Raw genomic sequence first — 21,437 nt, 5'->3', positions numbered from 1 at the left:
CGTATGAGTACTGTACTGTATTGATTTACTTTTTTTTTTTCAATATACCGGTCACTTAGAGGTCTCTAAATACGCTCACCTTATTCACGTACACCCTCTGGAGCCAAAAGTACTTTTGCCACTTGCGCAGCAGCCTTGTCACACACTACCGAAACCACTTTTTGAAAGTGTATCGCCCCCACGCCCGAACAGGTGCTTCTAGCTCATCGATGATTGCCAAATGATGCTTTCGTAGAGGTCTTGTAATAGTTTTGAACGGGTCATAATTACTTGGGGCAAGGTCGGGCAATACACATTCACGACCAATCACCGGAAATATTCTACGACGCGTCGGAAATGTGACCGAACTCGACAAGGAGCCTGTTAAACACGACTTCGCGTGCAATCCCGTGATGTCGTGAGTGACCGGCGCCTAGTTTGGTAGGGCCATTTTTCCGACGCCTCGTACTACCTACCGGGTGCGTGGTACAGAATCTCGATGCAGAAATACAGACACTCGGATGTATCTCTATATCACAAAACATTTGTGTATCGATACTGCCCAGCACCGATAGTACATTCAAAGGAAAGTAGCTTGATTTTAGCTGGTATATGTCATACCTCCGTATGCACAGCTTTTGTTGCTTGTGTTTTATTTTATTGTCACTTTGTTGTTGCTAGTTCTTTTTATGCTTTGACTGCGTCAACCAAATGTATTTTTTCTGGACTGCAGTCGTTTTACAAAACAAGGTATATATTGAATATGTTTTTCGTATTTAAACAACTTTTACGGTTGTTGGTTTTTCAAATAACATATCCAACGAAACTACAGCTGACGCGCAAATAAAATAAATGAACAAATATTGCGAACACCGTCATGGCAGCCGTGGCAGTAAGCTAAGTTCTAGATGCATACAACGAAGGTTGTTTAAACCTTCACTGATCTGATAGTCCTGCACCATTCAACTGTCAATTAAGCTTGATAGATCTTATAGAATTATAATTTTGCTGCGTTTATTATTGTCTGATATAAAGGTATAGCTGCATTCGGGAACGAAAAGGTAAAACGCATTCGTCGGTGGACCGGGACACGCGATGGAGGTTGACCCGACAAGAGCGAAGCTTCCGCGGAATGAGTGTCACTTCCCGCATGCCTAAACGATTGCAACCTTGCAGTCTAAATATTCAGTGAACGGAAACACATCTCCGGCCCTTCTCGCTCATCCAGCGTAAAAAAAAATTGAGAGGACGCGGAACCTCTTGCCATTTGATGATTTCACCCTGACATCATGTGACGTCCATCTTTTCGAGAACCCTCATTGGACGTTTCGACTTCCGACATGTTTAACCGTGACACGAAAACGCAAAAGTCGTCCGCGAATAATGCAAATATCCAAAGAACGAGACACAAACGTGCGTGATAAGCGATGCTTGGCAGCACAGCACCGCACGTTGCCTTTTTCGAGTGCGCGGTAATCTGGATGGCGTGAATGCATGTAAAGGAATCTGACATTTTGCCATGGGCGTGCGCGACTGAGCGGTATGGTGAAGACGCTTTCTGCAATAAGAAACCGCTTCTCGTCGCATGGAATACACTGACCTCTTAAAAAATGTGGACAAGGCCGTTCATGCTTCTGGGAACATTGGTCATCACAGCAGAAACAATATGTAAGGGACGCTTTCTTTGTAATGCCACTAGGCTTCGTTATTATTCCCTTTTGTTCCGTTTTCAAGTGAAATATTTATCTGGACGACTTCCGAAGCGTGCCCATTTTATGAAGAAATCACTCGCATATACCTTTCAGTAATGCCTATAACTAGCTAATTATTACTGTTTGCGGAGCGCAAGTTCGTCTGCTTTTTTGGCAGGAGTGGAGGTGACGTCAGAAGGCCGAGCTCTGATTGGCTCTGAACGAAGGATAGTGGGGAGACCTCAAAGGCAGCTTGCTTTGAGGTCTCCCCGCTATCCTTCAACCAGAGCCGATCAGAGCTCGGCCTTCTGACGTCCCCAAAACCCTTTCAAAAGAAGCAGACGAACTTGATCTCCACGTAGACCAACGTGTGGTTTTTTTTGCATAGCTGCTGAGGTGACGCTGTTGTTTGGCACGGCGCATGCGCACGCAGTTCACTCGAGTCTGGTTTCTACGCACGCGCCTCGCCCATACCTGCTGTGGTAGAAACGCAGGCTTGTTTGTAAACAACGGGTTGGCGTATAGGGAAAAGGCACCGCAGATGGCGGGGTTATGAAGGGTTTAGAAATAATGCCTTCCTTAATATCTTGAACGCGTTAACGTCATGCTCAGTAATTAATTGCGGATAGTTTCTCTTTTTCAAGTACGAATTATGCTTGTTGGGCCATTCGCTGGGCTCTGTTCATTTAAGCGACGACCCACTTCCGAGTGAAGAAATAAATCTAGAGACGTATGCGCGCACAGTTGCCTCACCAGTCGTGTGAACTCTTATTCCAAGAGCATCAGGCCCTTTGTTATCATTGACAACTTAAGAAATGCGAGGCATTGAGGCATCATTGACAACTTAAGAAATGCACGTGCATAAAATGCACGTGCATTTTATTATTGCTCCACAATCAATGAGAGTGTTGCTTTAGACACAAGGCACGCCGAAGAACCAACTGCGAACCGGGAAGTGTGAACATAAGAAACCACGCCCTGTGCTTCGTAAGCTGTCATGGAATGGAGTGTAGAAAGTGATTGTACAAAACGTGCTACGCAACTAATAGTCACTATAGAAAACGCTATTAACGAAACGTTATTAGCGAATTTAGTTTAACTTTAGTGTCCGTATTTGTGCCGGGTTCTAAGTAATGATGCCGGCCTATGCTAAGGTGCCAGGAAACTGACCAGGGGGGGGGGGGGGGGGGGGGGGGGGGGGGGGGGGGGGGCTGGGTGTTATTGGGTAGTAACCGTGTAAGTGCCGTTTAGTCGAGCATTCAGTTGTGCGCTGAAGATGCCGAGCTATGTCGTCTAAATTGATCCAGAACTTTACGCTGGGACGTGTCAGATGCCCTCATTTGCCCTCCCCCCCCCCCCCCCCCCCCCCCCCACCAAAAAAAAATAAAAAAATTATATTTTATAAATCTTTTGATGAGTTACGTATTAGAGTTCTGGAGAGTTTCGTAGTTGTCTTGTGTTGTAGATCTAGGACAATAGTTCGTGATCAATAACAGGTAACCAAGAATAATGTTCATAGGACTAAAGCAAGCAATATTTAATGAAAGTACGGGTTACGATTCCAACGAACGAGTGGTAACAAAAAAAAAAATGGGCCGCCTTGCACAACCAGTGCTGTGCGAAGAAAATTCTCCCAGCTTACCAACTTTTATTTTTCTTGTGTATGAATAGAGTTTTTCTACAAACACTCAGCCCAAGGAGATTTCCGGGATTTTTAAAACCCTGTAATATGCATACGTGATCTCGTTTTCTTTTCTTTTTTTTCCCCGCCTCTCGACGCAAGCTGTTTCCGCATCTTTGATGACCTTCAATTCTAAACCTGTAAGAATATCCAATTTGCCACGCTCGAAAATACGGGCACGTAATACCGTTGCTTGTTCCTTAGAACACCTTTGTAAAGCGACCTTTCTGCGTCTGTGAGATATTTGCACTCCCGCCCTCATACGCGAATACGAAGCCCCTATCGGGGCGGATCGGGCTGGAGGCCGCACAGGCACTAAAATATGATTGTGCATCTACTTCCACGCAAGGTCAAGGTCACTCTCTATGAAAAGTTGTGTAAAGTCCTATACAAAAAAAAAGTGCAATAGCGTAGCTTTGCAAGACATGTCTTTGTACGGCAGTAAAGCTCTTTGTATAGTCACGCTCTTGTAAAGCTGCAATGGACTCTTGAGATTAAATATTGACAACACACGGCCCACTCCTTTCCGCCTTCCAGAGAACATTAATACGTCCCTCCGAGTACCGGTGATCTTGTATTAAAGCGAAGGAGTTTTTAAGATTCTGACTCGGGAATATCACTCTTAAATAAAGATCCAACCATTTCTTCTCGCCCACAGCGAGACATCGATACTCTACGAATATTAGGTTTTCTGTATTGATGTGAAGCATCCGTATAATCATTAATACCGACCCTCTGAAAAAAAAGTCCGCGAGCTGCTGCTTCACTTCCCACCGGAACAGATAGAAATACAATCAGTGAAATCTGCGATGGTGAAATATCGAATCTCAAAAAACATCTCTCGGCGAGGATTGTCACCCGTGCATTGATTAAGATGAGCGTTTTAGGTGTGATGTCTTTTATTCGAGCTAAAATATATATTTTTCACTTTAACTATTTTTTTTTGCTTCGTATTAGTTCCAAGCGTCATACGACAAAAAAGCGCAACTTTGGTGCGGCATAGTCTATGATTATCTATTCTACTGCGTACTTATAGGTACGTATATGTAACCTCAAAGGCCCACAGACAGCTTATCGGGGGTGCGGGGAGACCTTCGGGCCCGGCTCCCGCTGAAAGGGGACAGACACTTGGGCAGTTCGAAGCCATTCCTGTGCTGTCCTCGAGAGAGTGCAGAGTTTGAAATACCCTCCCCATGGCGTCCCGGAAAAAATAACCTCCGTTACATATCACGTATTATGACAGCCTCACACGTGATGGACGCTTGTATCGAAAGCACGAATGGCCTTAAGTTTCTTCTGCATAAACTTATAATACTGTAATTTCCAATCGTTTTATTCCAACCCAGTATTTGGCACAATTAACTGGGTGATGCGCCCAGTGAATTGTCATAAGTAAGACATATTGAACTTAAACATTTCTTTCCTGCTTATGTACGTTGCTCAAAAACAGACCTGAAGAATGCCTATATTAGTAATTTAATATTAAAATAGAAAAACACGTAGGGTATTTTTTTTTTCAAAGATTTAACCGACTAGTTTAAATATTACCTCCATGTTTCAGTCAACGATCAGGACAAGTTCCCTATGAAAAGCTAAAAAGGAAAAGAAAAAAACGTTCAGCCTTTCCACTTTGGTGAAGGAAGACCAGCGGAGCTGTAGCTTCTGTTCTCGGCGGTGGCTTTTCAGGCAAGCGATCTGCTCTTCTTTCGCAAGGCAATCTGGAGCGCTCAACGAAGTGGAACTTTAGGCGATAGCGGCCTCATGGTGGTTGCTGAACCATTTCCGCTGCTGCGCACATCGCCGCTCGTTCCGTTCCCGCACTTCTTCCTACGAAGAAATGTTGCCGCGAACTATGAACGACGGCAGCAACCAGTTGTCTGGTTGCCGAGGCTGGAGAGATCGCCGCAATCAGGGGTTTCCGCAGAAAATGAAATTAGGGGGCGGGGGGTGTAATTTTTAGGGGGGGGGGGGGGGGCAGTGAGAATCGAGGAGTCGTTGTGAATTAAGGGGGTACCTTTTGAAAAACAAGGGGGAGGGGGTGAAGGAGTGCGCCCCCTTGGGGGGGTGTAGGAAAATCACTGGCCGCGATCTACGAGCGACGGCGGCAAGCAGACAACCAGCAAACAGAACACTCTGGACAGCTACCGCCATCTATCAGTGACGGCGGCAACCGGAGTGTTGTGTCGACCACGGGTGTCGAAATTTCTTCGGTACCGGACTCGATTCTGGGGAAACAAGCCCTTAACATCTTCGCTGTAAAATTCTGAGCGGCAGTGAAAGCACCTATGGTTGTCTCGATTTCTAAAACAAAAATAAAACATCTAAATGGGAAAAAACGGCACTCGATTTGTCAATCCGCATTAAATGGACACGGATAAACTGAAACTAAAGGAATTTAATTCGATTCAGTTTTATTATCGCGGAAAAGCTTGAGATCGCTACGAGTGGCAAATCTATGTTTCTGATTTTCCGGTTGCACATGCTGCCCCAACGCTCCGCATCGTGTGCATTGTTTTCTATATTTCGTCTGTACGAGCCAGCCGAGCAAGCCATGTGTTGTTAGTGGCCTCTGTCAACTCATCCATTCTTGACCGTGCCACCTTTACATGGAATCAAATATGCGCTTAAGAAATAATGTGAAATCCGTTTATGAAACATAAGTGCTTTAAACATTTCTCAGTCGCATGATAAATTACCATGAAAGTAAATGATCCCCCATTTTGTGATGAAGAGACTGTGTTGGCATATATTATTAACCGACACTTACAATAAGTGCTATGGAGTTGCGTTTAATTCAAAGGATTATGGCCGCTCATTACTCTGTTTACTAATGTTTTCTAGCATTTGCATTTTTCTCTTTCAGGTCCAGTGTATCCACTGAAGTGATTAAACGTCCATTGCCGATTTGATTTTGCTTTTTTTTTTCTCGCTTCGCTAATAGTGTTCTTAAAGGGACCATGAAATGACCTTTTTACTTTTTCCAGATAACTTTTACATTAAACCGTCAATGTTCACTGAATTCCGAACAGGCATCCGTTTTCGTCTCGGTTTATTAACTTCTACACAAAAAATTATTGAAATATCGACTTTTTCATTCTCTCCAACTGACCGCAAAAGAAGCCGTGACGTAGACCGTTTCCGGAACCGGAAGTTCTCTCGGCAGTAGGAGAATGGGAGTGTTAGCGGCAACGAGTTGGGGTGCGCCGGTAGGTTTTACTGCGCTGATGTCACCGACGTATTTCCTGAATCGGCGCCTCTCATCGCCGCATCGCAGCTGAGCGAAATTCAATGAGATATGTTGCGCTACAGCGACAGCATGGGACTAGTCCCATACGCCGGTATGCCTGTTGGGAAGTGCAGCGAGTCTTCCGGTAAGACTCCAGAAGTCAACCACCCTGTCATTGTTGGCAGAAGGGCCGGCCCGTGTCAGTCGTTTGCAAAGCGAAGTAGATGGCGTTTTTCGCGGCCTCGGAGATGCGGGAGCGAGCCGACGTTAAAAAAGATACGTTTGAACTACGAGTGTCAGCAAGAGCCACGTAAATACCTGTTTACACTCGGAGCGGACGCGCGCGCTTGATGGAAGTGCTGTATTCGCGCTGTTTGTAAGCGCTTCGGGACCGTTCTTTTACGATTGCAACTCGATACTGACGCGACACTCGGCAAAGAAAGGTTGGACCGGGGTTGTACGTATACCTCCCACGAACTGTTATAGCTCGACAGTGACGTGCAGTCTGTCAGAATAAAAATGGCATACCAATAACAAAGTGTACATACCGTGTTACGAAGGTAATCCATACGGCGTTTATTTCAGCTCTATATCACACAAAACAAGAAGATAGAATCGACGAGAGTCCCTTTTCGACGAGTGTTCGTCAACACTGCCTCGGAAAACAAGGGGAAGAGATTGACCTCACCTCTTAATCTAGAATTGAGGTCAGTGATCAAACTATAATACGGGAAGGGTCCACAAGGGTCGCGCGGGCATATTCCATTTAGCACGCCAGCCGGTCGTAGGCAGACGGTCTTGCGACGAAGCAACGCAGCGCCGAGTCGGAATGCCTGCTAGGCCTATATATATTCTGAGCAGCTCGCTTCGTCGGAGTCGGTGGATCCAGCGTTCTTGTTCGTCGTGGTCTGTTTTAAGTATTGTTTTCTTGCTGCTTGAAGTCGGCACGCGCGGGAAGAACACGTAGAAAAATAAACGTTCAGTCAGTCAGAGTTTTGAAAGGAAGGAAAACAAAGAAAATAAATGTTCGTCGGTCGCCGCCACCCAAGTAACTGTCGGCCCTGCCCTACTGCGCACGCGCAGTAGTTGCTTCGTTTACCACACGATAGATGGCGCTTGGCTCTCAGCAAGACAGTGAAGGAAAAATAGACTTTACACGGGTAGAAATAACCAAGCGGAGGTTATCAGACTGGTGGCTAAAATCGAGGCAGGGGTGAGATTTAATCTTGGAATTCAAAACATATAATTAGATTTATAATGTTGGCTAGGTGGCGCAAGCCACCGCCCGATTCACAGGGTTTAGCCAGATCCATCCATCCATCCATATCAAATTTGGAAATTTTCGCCACACATCTCTAATTATGCTACAAAATGTGGATCTGAATATTATTTAACAAAACTTTTAGGAAACATTCGCCGGCTATTTATTGTTTACGATCGCGGTGCTGGTGAGGTAGGCACTTACCCAATAGGCGACCTGGATTTGGCTGACGTGCTCCATTTCCGCGGATGCATCGTAGTTAACAGGCGAAGGAAGGAAGGCGCAAAAGAGTCCAGTTTTCTTTTAAAAGTTCTACAGCAAATAATTTTTTTTGGCTCCCTATTTTTGTGTTTTTGTGTTTCTTTTCACACCTTTTACGACGTGCGGTGGATGAAACTCGATTTTAAAATCATTTCATGGTCCCTTTAATAATAATTTAAAACAAACGTGCTCTAATTCATATCGAAAATTAAGCAATTCTCAATTGAAGGCTAAATTATTTATTCGACATTTTCCCAATGTCTCAAGTACCTGTGCACATCCCACGTTAAGATGAAAATACAAAGCTGCCACTCTTGAACGTGCTCACCCGCGACATCACTCTCATGGTGTAAATGAGTACAGCTTACTGTAAATAAACCTCGAGAAAAGGTACGCTATTGAAGGCCGCAGGTCATGAACAACACCCGAGACTGATGCAAATCTTTCCTCGTTATAACATAATTCAGCACAGCCATAACTTATTGTTGCCATCGACAATGTCGTGTTATACGTGACTTCAAACACGCGTGTCCTCTGTTCCTGGTGTGGGGCAAGACTTCCCTCCCTTTCCGAGGCCCCTGTACCAGTGCGGCAAGCGGCTCGCCGGCACCAACTTGGACACAACGACCAGGGTTGTCGGAGGACGCGACGCCAGTCTGGCAGAGTTCCCGTTTCAGGTACGTTTATGAGCCATAACAAATCCCCGATTGCTTTCCGTGTCCCGCCAGTGAAATGCGACGACAGCCGAGACCCTGCCTACTACTGCATACAGTTAAGCCGCACTTTAAATTAACGGCTTTGCGGCCTCTCAAACCTAAAGGACTGTGCTCGCGTGAAACTATGACGTCACCTGACGCCATAACATCACGTGACACTAAGTTTCCCGCTAAATCTAACAAAAACAATTCCCCACTAAATTTAGGGAGAACATTTATACGCTAAATATAGTGACACAATTCGACATCATGAGTCATGACGGCAATGACACTACGACGTCACAATGTTACGACTGACTTTCAGACACATTTAGCGGGTCACGACGTAGGTACAGGAAATACATACGGGATCCGCTGCGAAACCGAACCATATTTGAAGTTTGAAGTTCATGGGGATTTTAACGGGCCGAGCCCGGTAACAGCGACTGCCGAAAAATGTCCTCGCCAAACGAGACCTATAACGCTGGTTTCTCGGTAAATTTAGTTCGTCACAGCGACAAGTGGAAGAGATCTGCCACTCCTCGTTTAGTTGACGTTTCAAAAAAAAAAAAAAAAAAGCGAACCCATTCGTGTTGTCTCCGCGTGGCAGGATATCAACAGTAAAAGAAACAAACGCTGAGTGGGCACAGAAGCAAATTAACGTGTGGACAATCGGGGAAAGCTGCGTTTTTGTATTTCCTCCTTTTGTTCTTCGACCTAAAATACACGCTGTCGGAGCTCTAAAAAGTAGACACGTCAACCTGGGACAGCCTTTGTTTGTCAAACAATTAACTACGCTTTTTTATATTTTGTGTCAATGTTCAGTTTGATAGTTTTCAGGGTTCGGACACTCGGTAACTGCGACATGCTATAAGCCTTAGTATGTCTATGTGGTAGATGTCGATGTCAATCTAAGTCTTGCCCTTGCAATGGAAGTAGACTTGTGGCTTTCGGAGGAACTTGTTTTGTCCCCAGACTAGCTCCATGGTGTCGAGTCTTTCTTTTTTCAAACTACATGAGCTGGTACTGGTACCTTACAAAGTTTGTCTGTATTGTGTTAGAACTGTATTGCTTCTTTGATAATCTACAAGAATATAAGCTACACTATTTTTGTCGTTTTCTTTTTCAAATTTTAATTTCGAAAGTATTCATGCCACCTTGCAAAAAAAGATACAATTTGAAGTTCAATATATATTCAAGAATTGCTATAAAAACTGTTAGTACCTCAAAATAAGCACCCAAAAGTGCCCAGAATAAACCAAATAAGCATTATCAAATTTGACAGTGGTTTAACACGGTAGCTTTTTTTTTTTTTTTTTTTTTGCATCGTGATTTTTTTGGAATACATTTTTTTTAAATATATCTGTAGTGTTGATACTTTTCTGTCTTATTACCTCTAAATTTTCAAACAAGTACAGTCTGCGCCTATGTTGCCCTTTAACCGCTTAAACAAAATTGTAGTAAGCAGTCACTTAGATTGTGGAGCGTCAACCGATAAGAACGCCGATGAGAAAATCACAAAGCAGGAAGCGTGAGCATAAGCCAATCCCTTAGTTTCTTAAGATGTCGCCGACCAAAGGGTGTGTCGGATAAGGACAATCATACGAGTGTCCTGTCGACTCATTATTGGTAATTACTTTTTTTATACGAGGTAGCAATACATGTTTACGTGACAGTGCGGGCCTAATATTTTTGCACGGTATACTTCCTTGTTTTCGTGAGAAAATATCGCGTCTGGGAAGAGGATGGAAACAACCGACTTGACCGACTGCGCATTATAATATATGGGTGGTTTCATCTCAAATTGTTCAGGTAAAAAGGGTCAAATTTTTAATTTCGATGAAAAAAATATATGTTATGGCGCCGTTTCTAAAAACGCAGTCGCCACAAACCCAAAGTTCGTCGGATTTTTTTGTTCTCGACTTATGAATTTGTGAAGAGGCCGCGGCGAAAAGCAGTGTTTTTCACACCCGTCGTGGGTCGGATGTTTCGCTTGATCTCCCGCCGTGGATTTTCAGTTCCCATTATATTATATTTTTTCAAGCACTCTGTGAATACGTTTAAAAGGCTCTAATACCATAAAATAATTTTGGGCTTTTTGCTTTTTTTTTTCTGTAAAAATGTCAAAAACGCCCCCTCGGTCAATTGTTGACGAAATTTGACAATTAATTACTGGCGACCTACTCGGGTTACATCGATATTTTTTATGTCCACGGAGAGCCCAAAACACGCTTTTTATATGTATTATAAAATGACTCGGCTGTATGAAATATCTTCTGTGGTACGTTTACGCTAATATTACGTGAAAACCAAAAAGTACCATTTTTGAAATTAATTTTCTAAAAAAAAAAACATTTTTTTATTTTTTTATTTTTTGTTAAAATGTAAATATGACAGTTTTCTACACGAAAATAAAGCCGAGAAAGTGTGTATCTGTGGACATAAAAAATACCGATGTAACCCAAGTAGATCGCCAGTAATTAATTGTCTAAGTTCGTCAACAATTGACCGAGGGAGCGTTTTTGACATTTTTACAGAAAAAAAAAGCAAAACGCCTAAACTTATTTTATGGTATTGGAGCCTTTTAAATGTGTCCACAGAGTGCTTGAAAAACGATAAAATAATGTGGACTGAAAATCCACGGCGGGAGATCAAGCGAAACATCCGACCCACGACGGGTGTGAAAAACACTGCTTTTCGCCGCGGCCTCTTTAAAATGCATAAGTCAAGAACAAAAATTCCGACGAACTTGCGGTTTGTGGCGACTGTGGTTTTAGAAACGGCGCCATAACATATATTTTTTTCATCGAAATTCAAAATTCTACACTTTTTGCCTGCACGATTTGAGATGAAACCACCCATATATATACACAACGGGCGAAGAAAAAACCCTTGGTGAAAACAGCAACAACGGACGATTTATTCTTCGACGTTTCGGCCGGAGTCCGGCCTTCCTGGTGAAGGCCGTGCTCCGGCCGAAACGTCGAAGAATAAATCGTACGTTGTTGCTGTTTTCACTAAGGGTTTTTTTTTTCTTCTCAGTTATACAGGGTGTTTCAGAGAACGCAGGCCAAATCGTTCCTGCGAAAACTACTCATCGCAACGAAAAAAAGGCTTGTGGCGTATTGGTCCTGGGCCAGGGGCCCATTTAGGAAAATATTAAAGTCCGGGATAATTAAGTTGTTAATAATTTTGCGTAATTAACTTTTTTTAATGTTTTGTTTAGGTGCATGGTTTAACTTAGAAAATTGCTCAGCATCATCGACAAACACTAAATCAACAAACTGTAGAACGGTGGAAGGCACGCGAAGCATTTTACGGCATTCTGAAAAGCCGCACAAAATCGACGGGTTTTTAAGTTTCGGTTTGCTATCGGAGTGCATCTCAGCCCCGGCGGCACCGCGCCCCATGGAGAGATAGTGCAGCCAGCCTCTGTTGCGTCCCGCGATGACAGCCCAGCAGAGGATGGAAGAAAAATAAGATTGCAAGCTTAATTCGAGCATCTCTATCACATTGTCATAACTAAGCCATTTTGTTTTTACGGATTATATATTAAAGTTTTTAAGCTAGAAATTCGCGGACGTAGTTTCTTATTTTTAGTGCACTTAAAAAAAGTTATCCTTTTAATTTTGTAAATCATTTTCTTTTTCTTTTTTTTTTCATTGCGCCCGCGGTTTGTGCTTGAAAATCAATAAAACTCAAAATTGTGCGAACTTTGTGCGGCAAAATGAACCAATGACTACCAATTTTTTTTAACTTCTCTCAAGCAATGAACTCTCGAACAAAGTCATTCTAAATCTGTGAAAATAGGTTGCATTTTTTTGTTCTAAATTAAAAAAAAATGTTTTGTCTGTTTTAAGTTGCAGATGATTACCGCTTGAGGGTTTCTCTCAGTAACTGTACTTGGTCGTATTGTCGTATAGATATCATGACGCATTATAAATCAAATCCTGCAAGTTTTTTTTTATTTTATTTTTTGGTTTCTAAGTGATCTGGCAGATATTGTTTATGAAAACTGAACTTCGCTGCGCGTTCGGTCCTGAGGGTGTTGTACACTGTTGATTATACCGGGTGTCCGCAAGAAAACCTAATCCTGTTTTTTGCAGTGCAAGAATAAACTAGACATTGCGAACGGCTCAAACTCCGTCAGAAAGTAGCACCAGCCGTTCGAGAAAGATGCCAAAGTTTCAGCACCAACCGTTATCTTATTCAAAATTTATTGCGATTTTCTGAAACTTTCATTGGAAAAAAGGCGGCCGACGTAGGGCTCTCGAATACATAAAGTTCTATGGTGCCAGAAACCAAAAACAGACAAAAATGGCCCCCGTATTTTCATTGAAAATTATTGAAAATCACTTACAACTTTTTAATGAGATAACGGTTGGTGCCGAAACTTTGGCACCTTGATCAAACTGCTGGGGCTATGTTCTGACGGAGTTTGAGCTCTCCGCGGTGCCTAGTTTATTTTTGTGGAGCGAAAAACGAGGTTCGGTTTTCTGGCGAATGCCCGGAGTGTTCACTGCACTACCTTCTCAGGGTAGTACTTTTAATCTGGGTGCACTGCCGCCAAATTGGTTTATTCATTTTTCTAGGCACTATATTCTGTTTCCTATTACGATAGACTGTAGCGGAGGTTACGAGCCATCTCAGTCACTTCAATTGACGTATCACATGACGCGTCACTGCGCCCCTCTTGAAGGTCACGCAGCACTCACACTGCATTGTCTTACCTTGATTTGCTCGTAGAGCCCTCTGTGTGTTCATCGTAAGTTAAACCCAGACTTGTGCGTATCTCAAATGCTCCACTCAAGGTATTGTGTTTCAAATACTTTTTGAAGTATCTTGGTATCTTGCAAATACTTTGGATCAAGAGTATTTGATACTCTATTTTAATTACATTTCTGAGTATGTTGTGTTCATGATCTCAAATACATTTTTGACATTTCGCCATTTTCCGAGTTTTTCGGTATGAAGTGAAATTGTTTTCGAGCGACCAAATCATGTCGCTAGCTCCAATAAGCTACGGTGACTTAGATTGAGCTCGTGAAAACATCGCTTTTTTGCCGATTGTGGCTCATATTTCACCACAAAGTTAGTACAGTCAAGGTTTTTCTCCTCCCTTCCCAAAGGCGCCTTTTGTCTCCTAGAGTTTTCCCCAAAAAATCCTAAAACAAAAGGAGTGGTTTTAGTGAAGTAAATATTGCCATACTGAGGTGCGACGCAGAAGGGGAATCGACCCACAACAATAATGCAGACTTCAGTATCAAGAAAATTGCAAATACAAGAACATGAAAAGTGGACACAAAAACAAGACAACCTTTTTTTTTTTTTATATTTGGCCCCGCCACGGCAAAGCGTCGAAGTTTTTTCGTTTCTTTTTTTCTTTTTGTCGCTAGTCCGGCACTTATTGCGCTCGCGAACACTGTCTGTCTGTGAACATTGATAAGCAGAAAACAGAACAGGAAACGAACTAGGAGCAGGATGTCCTCTCAAAATACAAGAAAGCGTCCCCCAAAGCCTTTCTGAACGCAACCTATTTAAAGAAGGTGAGACCAGTGCCGTGGCTATTTCGTAGGTTCTTTTGTTAACCATTCACTTATTTCTGTATCCCAAGTTCGTTTATAGCTAGTGAACTCCTCATATAGGGAATAGGAAGTGTAGTTAAACGATGCGTCCAAGGTGCGCCGCAGGACAATTCGCAAATTTTAGCGGTGGTGGTACCGCGGCGTGAGAATCGCGCTCCCTAGCACCTGGATGTTCGGCTTGACAAAAAAATATGCTTGCCTACACCTTCCTGGCGGGAAATAATAAAGTAAGGCTCTAATACAGCTCGTATAAAGCAAAACTAGAGTTAATTACGCGTCGCCGACCCCGCCTCGTACTGCTGTTCTACGACGGTCAACCAGATAACAGCCATTTTGATAGGCGCCAGCGCGCCTCTTATAGGTCGCGAAAATCGCGAAACTAAAGCGGCCTCTTTTTTTTTTCTTTCTTTTTTTCTCGAGGGGGGGGGGGGGGGAGGGAGTGTTTTATAAATGTTTTGTAACATGTATCAGGTGATATCCCGCTCCTTCTAGTTGGACTGCATAAAAAAGCCCTACGACGTTGAAGTTTTTTTTCCCCCGTTTTGTGTTGTTTCGTGCTAATAAACCATTCTGGTAAGTCAGATTTTCGCAACTGTATAAGTATGTTTGTCACTAACATTGATACAAATTACGCAATGCGGAAGTATCCTCAAAAGTAATTGAATTACATTTCTAAGTATTTGCACTCTACTCAAGATACTTTATACTGAAAGTAACTTTAGTAGTATTTTAAATACTTTATGAAGCAGGTATTTAGAAACTTAACTTAAATACTTTTGTGGAGTATTTTGTCTAACACTGGTTAAAACGGAGTACATGAACAGGCGATATTATTGAAGCTTCTACTGGAGCTATGGCGGGCGTGGCGAAAAAAGAACAACAGCAGGTTGTGTCTAAAAAGAAAAACGGCGAAGAAGGGGAAAGCTATAGACAGCGCCATTGGACCCGACATTGCATATCCAGGCAAGTGATGCCCCTCACTTTTATAAAGGTGTTAGACATTGAGTGGACGTTTATATCACGCAGCTGATGGTTCCGTGCAGACTCAAAAAAGGGGCTCCGTAGAGGGGCTGTATCACCTTCCTCAGTTGTATAATATGCAAGTTTTTCATGGGCATGGAGGCCCGTAAAAACAATATAGATGACGAAAATATAAAAACAATAAAATGTTTTAGTCAGTGTTTGAATTTTCGATTTACGGTATTGATGGCATGTTTGCACGCCCGTACATAAACAAACCGTTCTGCGCAAATACTACTTTGTGTAAAGTAAATATTATAAAAAAACGTACCATTATGTGGTACAAATATCCCAGAAGATAGAGGCCTGCAAAATTCACAAAGAATCACTGAACGTGCCATGACTGAATGTCATGGCAAAAATCGTACACCAAACGTAAAGTTTACATTCTAAGGCAGTGTTCCATAATATGGTGCAATAGTCGCTTTTGCTGGTGCCGTGTGCCGATTGCACTTCGTCAGCGGTTTTCTGTTCTTGCCGCAGTGCATGGAGATTTAGAGTAGGTATACGTGGCGTCTATTCTAACAGGGCTCTAGCGGTGCGGTTGTGCAAGTACTCCAAGCAGACCGCAAGAAGCTTCTTGTGCCACGCACGAACTATACATTTTTAAGGCCTTATTAAACAATCAACACGCTAACCATATATCTGCCAAGGATATACAGTCCGTTTGCCTAGAAAATATGTGGTTTTAATTTTTAGCACCTGTTGCTACTCGCGAGTTTTTTAGGCTTGATCGCGGGATCGACGTCTGCAGTGACACCAAGTGTCACGAAGCGCTTTGTGCGACCACCCTTCCGCTTAGTAGAATTAGTGCTTTGAGGAAGCTTTTAAATACTTTTGCAGTCGTCTCCGCGTTTAATAACATCAGCAGCTTTATGCTGCTGACATGCTGCGTGGCTGTAAATCGGCCTTTTTTTTACGTTCATAAATAACATGTACAAAATGGTGGAGTTCAGCTATTCCTGGAGTTGGAATGGGCCCCGTGTCTCCATTCCAAGGAGGTAAAAGTAATGGAATTGTCGGAAGCTCTAATTCCCCGGAATAGAATTGGAATGGATTAGAGATGCCCATTCCGCAAAACCGCTGTCCACCTCTTCATCATCTACGAGTTTTTGTAACCAGTAATTTTCTTTTTTAATTTAATTTGTTTTATATATTTGTGTACAGCATACGTTATCTGAAATCGCCCGACAGCGTGATATATAACAAGCCTATCTTTCTGCCACGCCCGCCATCGGTCGGAATAGAAGCCTCCGTGACGTCGACCTTTCCTAGCGATGCCTGGAAGCATTAATCAAGCTAGTCTGCCGCAACCTGCCCCCGTTAAAATATTATCCTGTAATAGTAGAACAATTAACACTTATTCAATCAAGTACAACACCCCTAGTGGCTTAGCCTGAAGCATGGGGAGGAGGTGGGGGGGGGGGGGGGGCTGAAATCTTATTTCTTTACCCCTCATACCGCACCTTGCCTACGCCGTTACAACACCCTAAGAAGGGAACACAAAGTTCAGTTTTCATAGGCAATATCGGTCCCATCACCGAAAGAAAAAGTTTACGTAATTTTGTGTATTGCTTTATGATGCCTGGACGCTAATACGACATATTACGGCCAGTGTGGTATGCGGTGCTTGAGTACAATTAGTTGTTAAGACGGAAACAGCTTAAAGGGAAGATGGGGCACTTCTACATTTGCGAAAAAACGCTTGAATTGCGTTTATTTGGCCTTTAGAATAACAGATATCAAAATTATATTTCAATGCGACGCGCCGGAGAGCCACAAGAGCAATTTCAAAATAGGGCTGAAGCCCCGTCCCCCTAGCCTTGGGCAGCCAAAAGAGCCGTCGATGACGTCACGGACAGCGACTGTCTTTCGCGTTTTTCTCGCGTTTAACAATACCTACGCAGCAAATGGTTTGGGTATTCGGGTTCACGGGGTAAAAATACACTAGAATTCACTTCTAACTCATTTTTTCCAAAAAGCTCCGTAGCTTTCCTTTAACGCTAATCAACTGTAATTGACTAAACTTTTTTTATGAAATAGTGTAACATCGTTGGACTTTTTTTGTGTGTATGTGGAATTTATAACTTTTGAAGGGTCTACCGAATGAATTTGGAAGAAAATCGAGAATAGTTATTTTCTTTGAATTGGCGCACAAATATTGCATAATTCTGACTGTTTCCATTTCTAACAAAAATTCTGGGTGCAATGTAAAAAAAAAATAAGTTCATAATAGTAGAGCACCACATTTTTATTTAAAAACTGTACAAAGTATAAAATAGTCCACAGAAAAGTGTCACCTCAAAAAAAGTAATTCTAAAACGTCTTCGAAATTCGCCGAACATTGGCTCAGTATAAAAACTTTGCTCAAAAAGACAAGTTATTAATTTTATTCTTGATTAAATATATACCTAAATAAAATGAACTTAACTAACTCTAGTATACCAGTTTGCATGAGTTATACATAAAATGATTTATATTGTATGGTGTACTAAGTTATAATCTTTGTTCCTGTGATCCTTCCCTTTGTTCCATCTCCTCTCAGACGGCATTTTTTTCTCACAGAAAAACGAGAAAGTATCTTGCAAAAGAAAAGTCCGTCCGGTCCTGTGAACATATTTTGCTACCTCATATAAAAACTTAATTGAAAACAAAGAATAGACAGGACATTTTGACGTTCCTTATCAAAAAAACACCTTTTAGTCATTCCCTGAGCGCTCTTGGTTATATCATAGAGTTTATCTCCCAGAATGATCTGAGGAAAACGTAACACCATTCCGTTCTTTAGAATATAGGGCCTGCAAAATATGCCCTTAGTTTTCTATCAAGTCACTTTCTCTTCGCCAAGAGGCGTTCAGCGCCGCGTGGCGGGTGGACGCGATAACATCGCTTCTTTCTCTCATAACGCCCGTCCGGGTTCACGCAGCATTCGCTGAATGGCGCTAGCAGTCCGGAGCTACAAAGGGCATCGGCGATGTTCAGTGTAGCTCGTACATTTGTCATGTTATCAATTTCGTGAGCTGCACACTAAACCCGCCGAGAATTTCCAGTTTGTAGGTTCAGTACCAGTTAGGGTGCGCGAAATTCGAGCCGGCTTGCTAGAAACAGCTTCTCCGTTGAGACTGGGTGAAAGAAAGCACTGTCAAAGCCAGCGCACGAGCTGAGCGGGATGCTGGGGCGCGCCCCAGACTTTGCAATGCATTCTTTAACCCAGTCTCAGCCAGACGTGTACACGTTACTCAAAAACGGTAACCGATTACAATTACAATTATCTTACTGTAAAATGTAACTGAGTATAAATACAATTACAGCCTCGAAAAAGTAATTTAAATATTACTCTAAAGTAATCGATTACTTCCCACGTTGCCTTTCATTCAACTTTTTTTATTACATGAGAATAATCCTTAGAATCTCGCGCTCAGTTCTTCCGAAAAAAAAAAAAAAAAAAAAAGCCTCGATCGTTTTTGTTTGTTTGTTTAAAGCTGAGTGAGTGACGCCAACACACCCAATCCGTCTTGTGAAAATAAAATAAAAATAACAAGGGCGCTGTTCAAATACATCACTCACAAGAGGCCCGATAAGAACATTTTTCATACAAAAACGAAGCCTCCGGTGTACAAAAAAAAAAGAGGAGAAAACGAAGCATAGTGAAGTGACCCACTAATCCTCGAAATCCCGTGCTAATCGTAATATTAAAAAAAGAAGTGACTGCTGTCCAGAACTGATTGACTACAACAGATCTAACCCCCCCCCTTTCCCCCCCCCCCCCAAAAAAAAAACAAACAAAAAACTTGACAAAATTGTAATGGGTAATTTTGTAATCGATTACAGGCAAAAAAGTGACTCAATTACAAGGACCGTTACTCCTCAAATGAAGTAATTGAAGCGTTACAAAATTACAGTAAAATGATTGCAAGTAATCCATTACTTGTAACGCGTTAGGTACAAGTCTGGTCTCAGCTGAGACGCTGTTCAAGCAAGCCGACCCTGATATAGGCTTCTTACAATGAAAGCGCAGTTTAACAAACATTTTAAGTAATTAATTAACTTGTCAATTGATCGATGTATTGACTGATATAACACATCGTTGATTATATCAATTGATTCATCGATTCATATTGTCTTTCTTATTTGTTATTTCTTTGACCCAGGGTTATATTCATATTAATATTCAGTTTTTTTATGGCATGCGACATCCAGATGCCTTTCGCTGTTTGGTTTAGTTTGTAAAACCCAGTTTCACACGGAAGGAAAGTTAAGACGTGAGCTATTCTAGCTTTGTATATATTATTGTAGGGAACACAATTAGGAGTGATCTACACTCCTAAATGCGTTCTAGATATTTTAGAAATGAACGGATTTATTTAAAAAATCTCTATTTTATCTTTTTTTTTTTTTTTTTTTCACCACCAACCAGCATATTGGAGGAAAATAGCACGACTCCTCCGTCCAACTTACGGGTGTTGCCCGAATGAAGGCCCGTTCGCACATTCGCGTTTGCTTAGGGCCAACTTATTGTGAATTCTTGCGACAAGACAACACTCTGGCGCCATCTATGGTACCGCATTTCACAAGAGCTAAGGTTTCTGCGGTATTTGCGATATCAAATGTACGTGCTACCACGAGAAATGGTCGTTTATAACATTTTCAAGTTTTTCGAGCAAAGAAAAAAAAAAAGAAAGAATGGGGTGGTTTCATCTCAACTCAGGCACGAATTTGGGGTCGAATTTTTGAAAAACAAATATACATGTTTTATGAAATCTCTTTTGTGACATGGAGTGCAAACCGCAAAGTTCGGGCAATTGTTTGTTCTCGACTTATGGACATTTTAAGCAGCCAAGGCGAAAACTGACCTTTTTCTAGCCTGTAGGAGGTGTCATGTTTCACTCTTTTGAACTTTTTGCCTTTCTTCGGTAGTGAAATGTAATTTTTTCGGCCACTCTCAGAATAGGGATTATTTATACTCAATAATTTAATTGTGATTAGTTATCTTCACTTTTGTTTTAAATATTGTGAAAATGGGTCCCTTTGAAATTATTTGTCAAAGTTTGACCACCTCTTCCGTGTGACCTATTTGAGATATCGTAACATATTTATTTTCAAAAACTAAGAGTATACTCTTTATATTGATGTCAAATTTAATGTTGTGTGTAAAAGAGGAAGGGCCCTGTATTCTCGTAAAGCAAGGACTATTTCAAATTTTTGGCAAATTGGAGGTTGACTTTCTAAAAAAAAATTGCCTTTTATTTGGGTGATTTTTTTTCTCTAGCTACCTATTGCAGTGCTTTATAAGGTAATATAAATATAAAATGTAATATTTTGTTTGTATAGCAGCTATAAAAGCTTGAAATCTGATTTTCTGACTGTTTTGTCACTAAATCAACTTACTCGCAAAAATACACTAACTCAAAATTGGCACCTCTCATTTTTTTTAAATAAATACTTGCGAATACACTTATTCTCTGATGAATATTTTAACGCGATTATTTATATGAAATATATTTTAGAAAATTTGCCAATATGACGTTTTGGGCTGATATTTGTCAAAGTTTACCAGCTCTTCCGTGTGACCTATATGAGGTGTCTTAACATATTTGGTATTTTCAGAAAGCTTAGAATATACTCCTTTTAATGATAACAAATTTGATGTTGTGTGTAAAAGGGAAAGGGCAGTATTTTCTCGTAATGCAAGAACTATTTTTTAAAAAAAAGTGCGAATTGGAGGTCAGTTTCTTAAAAAGCCTACCTTTCATTTGGCTAATTGTTTTTCTCTAGTTGCCTCTTGCAGTACTTTATAAAGTAAAATAAACAGGAAATGTAATATATTGTTTGTATGACTGCTATAAAAGCTTGCATTTTGGTTTTTGTTCACTTGGCGCCCAGTAACACACCTGACTCACAAAAATACACTAACTCATAATAAACTCGTCTGAAATTTTTAGTAGCTATCGGTAAATTCCTTTAATAAAAGAAGATGCAAACGCGAGTTATGCTAATAAAGCGTCGAGGTCATAATATCTTCAATGTTCTTTTTATAA

General features: G+C 41.7%; 1 pseudogene; it reads left to right on the top strand.

Moving 5' to 3' along the window:
* Window positions 1–1,589: 1,589 nt before the first annotated feature.
* Window positions 1,590–21,437, top strand: part of LOC115310438 — a 37,423-nt pseudogene continuing 17,575 nt past the window's right edge.

This window comes from Ixodes scapularis, unplaced genomic scaffold, assembly GCF_016920785.2.
Source record: "Ixodes scapularis isolate PalLabHiFi unplaced genomic scaffold, ASM1692078v2 PGA_scaffold0__279_contigs__length_252992795, whole genome shotgun sequence".
Classification (NCBI taxonomy): domain Eukaryota; kingdom Metazoa; phylum Arthropoda; class Arachnida; order Ixodida; family Ixodidae; genus Ixodes; species Ixodes scapularis.
Note: the sequence above shows the minus strand (reverse complement) of the source record. Positions and strands in the feature narration are given on the sequence as shown.